We start from the raw sequence: 9,092 nt of genomic DNA, 5'->3' as shown, positions 1-9,092 counted from the left end.
GGGAAATTGGTCCAATGACCAAGATGGAGGTTTCTATATTTGCTTTAGGAAAATGAGGAGTGAGCGTGTGTATTTTAATTCTAAAGCTGTATTGAATAAAAAAACCAAAAATATGAAGCGAGTTATAAATGTAGCAAGGAATGATTTCCAGAACTCTCTCTCCAAACAGAATGCATCAAAGTGGCTGGAAAATCATCCACTGTAGAGCTAAACAAAGGGCCTTCATCTCTCACCCCTTCACATTAAGTGAGAAAATAGGGCCCACCAACCAAGGAAATCAACAATAACTCTCCCCCGTGAGCTTAAGGAACATTCTCAGCTGCTCAGGTCATTGATATCAAATAAGAGGAAATTTAAAGAATCCCACCCAGACCTCACAGCGGTGTCCACGGCTTGTGTGGATATAGACAAGAACGCACTTGGGAGACATCTGACTCACAATAAGCTTGTCAAAGCTGATTTAAAAATACTCTATCATGCTGTTAGAAAACACCTCATTATAAGGAGGAACTCTGCTTTGGGGTAGTTGGTATAAACAAACATGGTATTTAAGCTTTATAGAATAATGTTTTCTTGATTTTTGTGCAACACTTTAAAGATAGGGTATCATAGAAGATAGGAGATTGCAGAAACCAAGAAATCTATGAACTCACACACTGCAAATGCATATAACATACATGGAAATAATAAGCACCAAGCTACAATATATTACTTTGCCTGAATTATCCAATTTAGGTATTTACATACATTAAAGTTCTAGTCAGTCCGTTCTACCAGGTTTGTGCTGTATCAGTCTGGTGAAGGAAGGGCCCAGGGCATTCATTTATTATTTATTCACCTATTTGCAAGATTTATCCAGCATATAGTCTCCAAACAGCTAATAGCATTTTGCCAGGGTAACTCTTCTTCTTAGATTATTTAAGGTTAGCACCTTGGAAACATGAAGTTGGTGGGGAATTAGTTTGGCTTTTGGAGCATTGTGGCTACATAGAGGAACACAGCGACATGGGATTCATTTAATAAATTTTATTTTTAAAAAGATTAAGGAATAACATGGCTCAACTATTTCTAATTCGTATTCTGAAGAATGATAATTCTGTGTCCCTAAAGATACTGAAATAGTGTTAATATTTGATATAACAGCCTGTTAAGACACTATCCTTGGCTGGAATTGATGCTGATCAAATTTCAAGGTAGGTTGGCAATCAGGTGATAAAATGTTTATAGACCTAAACACAGCAACACGAAAACAATTCTGACCCCCTTTTTTTCTCATGAGATCACCAAGAATTTGTTCTTGGCCCCATGAGAGCTCTCTTTGTCAGTTGCCTGCATTTATTTACCTGCCCCCTCCGATGCCTCTTTGAATGATTTTAAATAAATACCTCTGGCTCATATACAGCAAAATCCCAATAGTATAGTGCTGTAAAACGTCATGGGCTTCCCAGGTGGCCCAGTGGGTAAAGAATCCACTTGCAATGCAGGAGACGCATGTTTGATCCCTGGGTCAGGAAGATCCCCTGAAGGAGGTCATAGCTACCCATTCCAGTATTCTTGCTCAGAGAATCCCAAGGATGGAGGAGCCTGACCGGCTACAGTCCATGGGACTGCAAAAGAGTCAGGCACAACTGAAGTGACTGAGCACTCACACAAGCATAAATTGTCCTGTGTGAGTAGAAGGATGAGATTTTGGGAGTTCAGGGAACTAAAACAGGATGGTCAGCATCCTAACAGCTTCCAATTGGAAGCAAAATCTCAGGTAGCATCCAAGAGCTAGTGTCTTGTGATTGTAGGGAACAAACATGGATTTAGTTGCAGGTAACAGCGGTTCTAACATCCCAGGTCAGCTGGGGGAATTTGTGCGCATTGCACAATACTGTTCAAGTTGATGGAATTCCCACAGGATCAGGTGACCCCATAGATCACCTGGGTCTTTCCTCCAAAATAAGTGGGAAACAGAGATTCTTTTCAAATAAACAGTAGAAGAAATCCATTCTTCCAAAATAAGGAGAAACTTTCAGTTTCCATGTATTTTCTGCAGAGAGTAAGGTGGTCACCGTGTCACTGGGCTTTGCTGCTGCTGCTGCTAAGTCGCTTCACTTTAATATCGTGTTAAAGGGAGCTGGGCGTTTCAGTTGGAGGCTTGAAAACTAACTGAAAATACTCGAAGCTCTCTGTACTGGATGACCTCACAGGCTTTTCTATCTGTACCTCCGTGGACACGGCTCCTTAGAAATTGCCAATACCTTGGAAAGACTTCAGACCACATCTTTTCAATGACAGCCTGAGTTTACAAGACCTCTCTGTGACAGCGGCCAAGTGATCTGGCCAGGATTTTTGTTCCATGCCTGAACTCATTCTTTGCTGATAAAGTCAAACCTATTCCAATGGCCAATCTTTGCACCCTAAAGTTCCACAGGGAATTCCACAAGCTCAGTCCAGCTCTCACTCATTTCTAGTCTCTGTGAAGCCTCTACATGGAATCCTGGCTGCGGCAGCCAGCACTTGTTTGTCTCCCGCTGCTCTTTCCAGAAAATTGACCCCCCTCCCAACTACTTCAGCAAGGTTATCTAGTTTCATTCTGAGGTTAACTACACTCAAACTAGAAAGAGATCTTTTTCTCCCTCTGTTTATTAAATGAAATGTTTTGGAGTCTACAGAATTGCTCTGGGGAGACCCTTTGTTATAACCCTTCCCTCGTGATGTGTCTTTTCTGCAACATACAGCACAGGGCAAGATGCTGAAAGGGAACTGTGACTTGATGTTACAAGACTTAGTTCTAACCCTGTAATCAATTACCTGTTTGCATTTGGCCAACTCTTTAGAATCTTTGTGAGTCGCATCTTCCTCATATCAACCTGAAGGAGACCATCTATGTACCATGCGGGCAGGATGTATTAATATAAGAGAGTTTGGAAAAGTATTTAAAGGGCTGCGAGTGCCTTGCCAGTATAGAGTAGTTTTCCACTTACGGAACAGTCATTACTTTTCATTTTGCCTTTCCTTTTTCCTCTTCCTCTATTTTTGCTTTTGTGTCTCATCTGTTTATTCAACTGGCTTGAGTTAGTGATTTCAACCATGTGTCCATGAACTATGACAGGCAGTGGGGTTTTCAAGATTAATAACACAGGTGTCTATCTTTAAATAGTTTATAATCCCTTAGGAGAGACACAGCAAACCTAAGATGACTCTTTGAAAACCCGAACAAAGACATCTATGGGCTTTCATCCTCCGAGAAGACCTCCTGGATGAGGTGATATTTCAAATGGGGGTTGAAGGAAAAGATGCAGGAGACGGCAAGTTGAAGAATTGGGAAACCATAACTTCATTTAAAGAGAGGAGTATGTACAAATGCTCGGGGATAAATTAGCATTAAATACTTGGGAATTCGAATCAGCTTGATATTGCAGCCACACAATGTGAATGGTGGAGGGAGCTGGCAGGGCATGAGGCTAGCATGATGGTCAGACCCTTTCAGCTCAGGCAAAAGATCTCAGTCTTTACCCAGGGTGTGAGCAAAAGATGAACCTTTGCTGCTGTTGTTTAAAGAGAGCCCATCTGTGTTGTGATGAATGAGTGCAGATGTGTGGGGACCAACTGTGATATGATAGTTTCCCTTTTGAGATCATCCAGGTTTGCAGCCTCCTCCCTTCCTGTAAGGGTTTCCTTGGTGGCTCAGACGGTAAAGAATCTACATGCAATGCAGGAGACTTGTGTTCGATCCCTGGGTTGGGAAGATCCCCTGGAGAAGGAAATGGCAGCCCACTCCGGTATTCTTCCCTAGAAAATTTCATGGGCAGAGGAGCCTGGTGGGCTACAATCCATGGGGTTGCAAAGAGTCAGACATGACTGAGTGACTAAGCACATACACACACACACCCTCTTATGTGGGGCTTCCCAAGTGGTGCTAGTGGTAAAGAACCCACCTGTCAATGCAGGAGATGCAAGAGACCTATGTTCGATCCCTGGGTTGGGAAGATCCCCCGGAGAAGGAAATGGTACCCCACTCCAGTATTCTTCCCTGGAAAATTCCATGGGCAGAGGAGCCTGATGGGCTACAGTCCATGAGGCTGCAAAGAGTTAAACACAGGTGAGTGAATGAGCATCCCTCCTAATAAATTAACTGGTTGGGTGATGTCCTTCAAAATGACTTAAGTTTTATTCCATTGCAAAAGCTGAGTAATTAGAGTTGCTAAAGATTGGTAGGTGTTCAGTAACCCAACTGGAATGAGTGATTTTAATTAAAACGCAGGTGAGGAAATGGAACCTCACACTCCAAAACCGCAAGCACAATGGCCATTGCATTGGACTTGGCAGGGTGTTGGTAGTTATTACGTCCTGAACCAAATAGATATGGTGGCTGACTTAATGTTTCCTGGCATTTATTTTAAGAGAACTGAAGTGAAGTTGCTTAGTCGTGTCTGACTCTTTGCAACCCCATGGACTGTAGCCTACCAGGTTCCACCATCCATGGGATTTTCCAGGCAAGAATACTGGAGTGGGTTGCCATTTCCTTCTCCAGGAGGTCTTCTCGACCCAGGGATTGAACCTGGGTCTTCCACATGGTAGGCATTGTAGGCAGATGCTTTACCATCTGAGCCACCAGGGAAGATCTGAAGGAAGTTTGAAAAAATAAAATTATTTTGACTTTCTTGATCACATGTAAAGACACGTTAATTTTGACTTTACAAAATATTTAATTCTCCTAAATAGTTTCAAAATAAAATATAGTCATTGTACTGAAAAATATCTGCCCCCTCCCAAAGGTGGTTACTATGGTTAGATATTAATCATCATGAAGATTGAACCATTGCATTCGTTTGGTCAATTTATTGGTGCTCCTGTATCTGTTTCTAGACTCTCCATATTTCTAATGGTAAACATTAATTTATGGAAGCTAGATACATCTAAATTCAAGTAAATCAATTAACACTAGAAAGTTTTCAAGGGGGAATGTTTCTATTGTCTCTACTGTTGTTCTTGAAAGCTTAGGATTTTTATTAAAATTTTCAAATCCCTTTAACTTATAAGCGGTATCAATAGTATTTTATTAACACAGGCAATAAGGGTTCATTATGTATTCTGTACTTACAGATATTTTGTTTTCTTTCTCCTTCCTCTACCTCCCTCTTCTTCTGCCTTCTCCTCCTCCTTCTGTCGCTATTCACTACAAGTAATCTTTTTTGTTGTTGTTCCCCAGGCAGTCTTTAGCACTGATTTTGTCAAGCCTTCAGAAATCATTTCAAAGTCTCTTCTTGATTATTTTTGGATACAGAGTTTCACCCCAAGGGAATTAATTTCCTGACCTTTCCTGGCTCCTAATAACTAACACACCCACTCTAACCACATCTATCCAATTACAATTTATCCATAAACTTTGGAAATTAGTTAAAATTACTTAAAAATATTTGTCTTCCATTTACATGGGAACAGCAACCTAGGTTCATTTCCTGGTATTTCCTTTTGCAGGTTAAACCGAACAGTTTCTGTGCCTCATGCTCAAGGACACCGCAGTAGATAGCTTCATGAATTTTCTAACTGAATGTCCATGTGGAAACATATGTCTATTGTTCATTTGAGGCCAGTATACCTGTCATTAGAAGACCCTTACTTCTCAGTAAAGCAATAAGCAGTTAGTAATAGCATTAAGGGCTTCCAGATGGCTCTGTGGTAAAGAATCTGCAGTGCAGGAGACTCGGGTTTGATCCCTGGGTCAGAAATTACCCTGGAGGAAGAAATGGCAACCCACTCCAGTATTCTTGCCTGGGAAATCCCATCAACAGAGGAGCCTGGCAGGCTATACTCCATGGAGTTGCAAAGAGTTGAACTCGGACACTACTAACTGTCACACACATCACACACACACACACACACACACAAACAGTAAGTCCCAAGGTCTTTTTTATTTTTGTTTTTAAATAACAAGCATTTCTTACCACACTCTTCTGGTTGAAACTATATTCAGTGCTCTGCAATTTATATTTTAGCCTTTATAATGTTAGCAAAAAATTAATATATGCATGAAGAGTTGCAGTGAACATAATTACAGTGGCAAAGTGATAAACACATAGCTATTTTGCCTGGTAATATTATGTGTTTAACAGGTTTATTTGTTCAACAGTTCTAACTTTAATTATATTTTGCCATTTGGGATTTTTAGACATATAACAATCATAGCTCTTCTCTGGCTATTAGTCTAAGAAGATTGCATTCATTATAAAAATAATCTGTATTTGTTTATTTAATTTTTTTTTCTTAATGCTGCACAAGTAAACTAAAAAATGATAATTTTCTTTGCTGCCGGTGTTATGTCACTCATTTGGATGCTAGATAAATTATTGCCTATTTCTGTGCATAGCATCAAAGATACTAAACAGAGTTTTGGCCCCAGGCCTGTTGGATCATGGGAACAGTGCTGAGTTCTCTCACACAAGCTTGGAGTTAGGCGTTAGCCCTCAGGACCCTGGTTCCAGATCACTCTGAGAATCTCAAATGCTTTGGGAAGAAGTCTAGCAAAAGATAAATGGGCCACAAGGACTGAAGCTGATATTTGAATGCCTAAGGGCCAGATTTTCTAACAGCCAGGACTGGCCCTTTTGTGTTCAACTACAGCAAAATTTTCTCTCTCAAATTCTGCCCTTCAGACAGTGAAGAGAAGGTATGGGTAATCCCCAAGGATGGGAGTTTGTAAGAATGTGATAAACTCATGTGGCATTAGTGAATCTTTGAGAAACGTACTGATGAATCTTTTGCAAATTCCCTTCTGTAGGAGGACATCAATACATTGGAGCTTTCCTTGTGACTCAGACGGTAAAGAATCTGCCTGCAATGCAGGAGACCCAGGTTCAGTCCCTGGGTCTGGAAGATCCCCTGAAGAAGGGAATGGCAACCCACTCCAGTATTCTTACCTGGAGAATTCCATGGACAGAGGTCCATGGGATTCCCCAAAAGTTTCGCTTTCATTATATTGGTGCTTAGACAGAAGGCAAGGAAGGCTTCAAGACCAACAGCTTTCTTACCCGTGTGCTATTTCCAGATGCCTTTTCAGGAATTGACCTCTGAGGGGCTCTTTTAGCTAAGCCAAATTATTTCTGCAGTACATTTTTTTTTTTTTTAATAAAAGCAGATTGTTTTCCCCCATATCTGGCCTCAAGACACATTTTATTTGGCTTACACAGTGTTGATGTTGGAGGTATAACTTACACATAGTCAAGTGCACAGATCATAGGTGCACAATGTGACGAATTGTTCTTAAGTGCGTTCTCATGTAACCCCCTCTCATATCTGTGGGACCCCAGAAGGCTCGTTCGTTCCCTACCTTCCCCTTCCCAAAGGCTAACTTGCTTAGAGATGTTTATTTATATTTTTGATTAAAAACAGATTTAAGGTTAAAAAAATAATGACAACTGTCTGATAAGATATGGTTATTAATTTTTATTATTTTGGGATCAAAGTATTTGAGTACAACTGTTCATCCCTGATAAACAGAACTGTAAAGCATAGTGTCATAGGAGAGACAAAAGTTCTTCCTTATTCAATCATTAAGCAAACATTCATTGTAACACATAAAACGTGTTACTTTCTGGAAACAGAAAGATTAAAAAAACAAGAACAAAAAACACACCGCAGACGCTGCCCTGACATGGCTTGCGGTTATGTCCCTTTGGGCTATTATTTTTAACTATGGTTGCAAATGTGTGTTTGTGTGTTTGCACACACATCTTCACATACAGCTTTTATTTGTTTCCCCTGTTTTTTCTCGTACATAAACTAAAAGAAAAGACCAGATGATGTGATCATCACGCTGAAAGAACCAGATGGGTGGCCTTAATGTCTTCTGTCTCCCACTCAGGCATGAGGTTGAAAGCATCCTACAAAAGCCACCAGGCGAGCCAGCCTGTACTGCACCTGGTAGATTTACTCTGGTCTCTTTGGTTGGCATTGTGTTGCCTTGGGCTGGCTTCTGACTTTTTTCTCCCCAAGCTTCCTTTGGACCACTTGCTTGGTTCTTGTTAACCCCTCTCCTAGAAGGGGCTTTCATTTTCTCTTGCTCCAGGCTCAGAAACCCACGGACCATCTCTCCAGACAACTCTGGCTGCTAGCATCCCTTTCTGGGTTGTACCCTACCATTACTTAAACAAAAGCAAAGTTCTGATTGCAGGCTGTTTGTGTAAGTAATGAGATTCTCTTGTCCTCAATATGTATAGTTACAATCAATTTTCCAGTTTCCTTGTTTCCACTGGAAAATACAACTTTTTCCTTGGAAATTCTCTTTCTTTGGAAATCTCCTTAAAATTCTCCCTGAGATTTTCTATATAATTTACCAGGTAAATAGGTTATCATTTTTTTTCTTAAATAGGTTTTCCTCATACCCTTGAATTAGGGTGCCTTGTAGTGGAACTCCTGTTTTTAAGGACATAAATATTTACTGTGATCAACAATCTCCAATTACTAAGACACATACATGCCTGTACTCATAATTCATAATATGTTTCTATTTTTTGCAACTGTTGTTTAGCATTAATCATTCTTGCAACATTTAAAGTGAAGATAAGAACCCACCATGAACTTGTTCTCCTTCACAAATTTAGCTTCAGTTTGAAAGGAAATGCAACTGATGAAGCAGTGTCTGCGTATCATGAATTATAGGAATGGGCATGCATTATAAGGAACGGGACAGTAAAATGCCACGGGGCTTTACACACATGTATGTATTCTGACAGAGAAGGAAAAATACCACTCTCCCGACATCAGTGTTTAATCTGCCATAGTTTTGTTTTTCTCTTTTTTGTTGGTTCCAGTTTGAAATATTTGGTTCTGTGTTTTGTAGCTGTCTGCAATTAGCAGGGTGTTTATTTATAAAACAGAGGAAATTGAAGCTTACTCTATATACACTCAAGAATATGGTGCCCTTTCAGCTAAACAGAAGTAGGGTAATCCAATAAAAACAATTGATTTTTTTCTCTCGTTCTTGTGCTTTTTCTGAAGTTTTGGGATATGATCTACTTTTACTTGTGACACAAATCTCGACTATTTTGACACTCTGGAGGATACATTGCGGTTGAACCCACAAAATGATGACTGCCTTCTTG

Source organism: Bos javanicus, chromosome 23 (genome assembly GCF_032452875.1).
Source record: "Bos javanicus breed banteng chromosome 23, ARS-OSU_banteng_1.0, whole genome shotgun sequence".
Classification (NCBI taxonomy): Eukaryota; Metazoa; Chordata; class Mammalia; order Artiodactyla; family Bovidae; genus Bos; species Bos javanicus.
Note: the sequence above shows the minus strand (reverse complement) of the source record.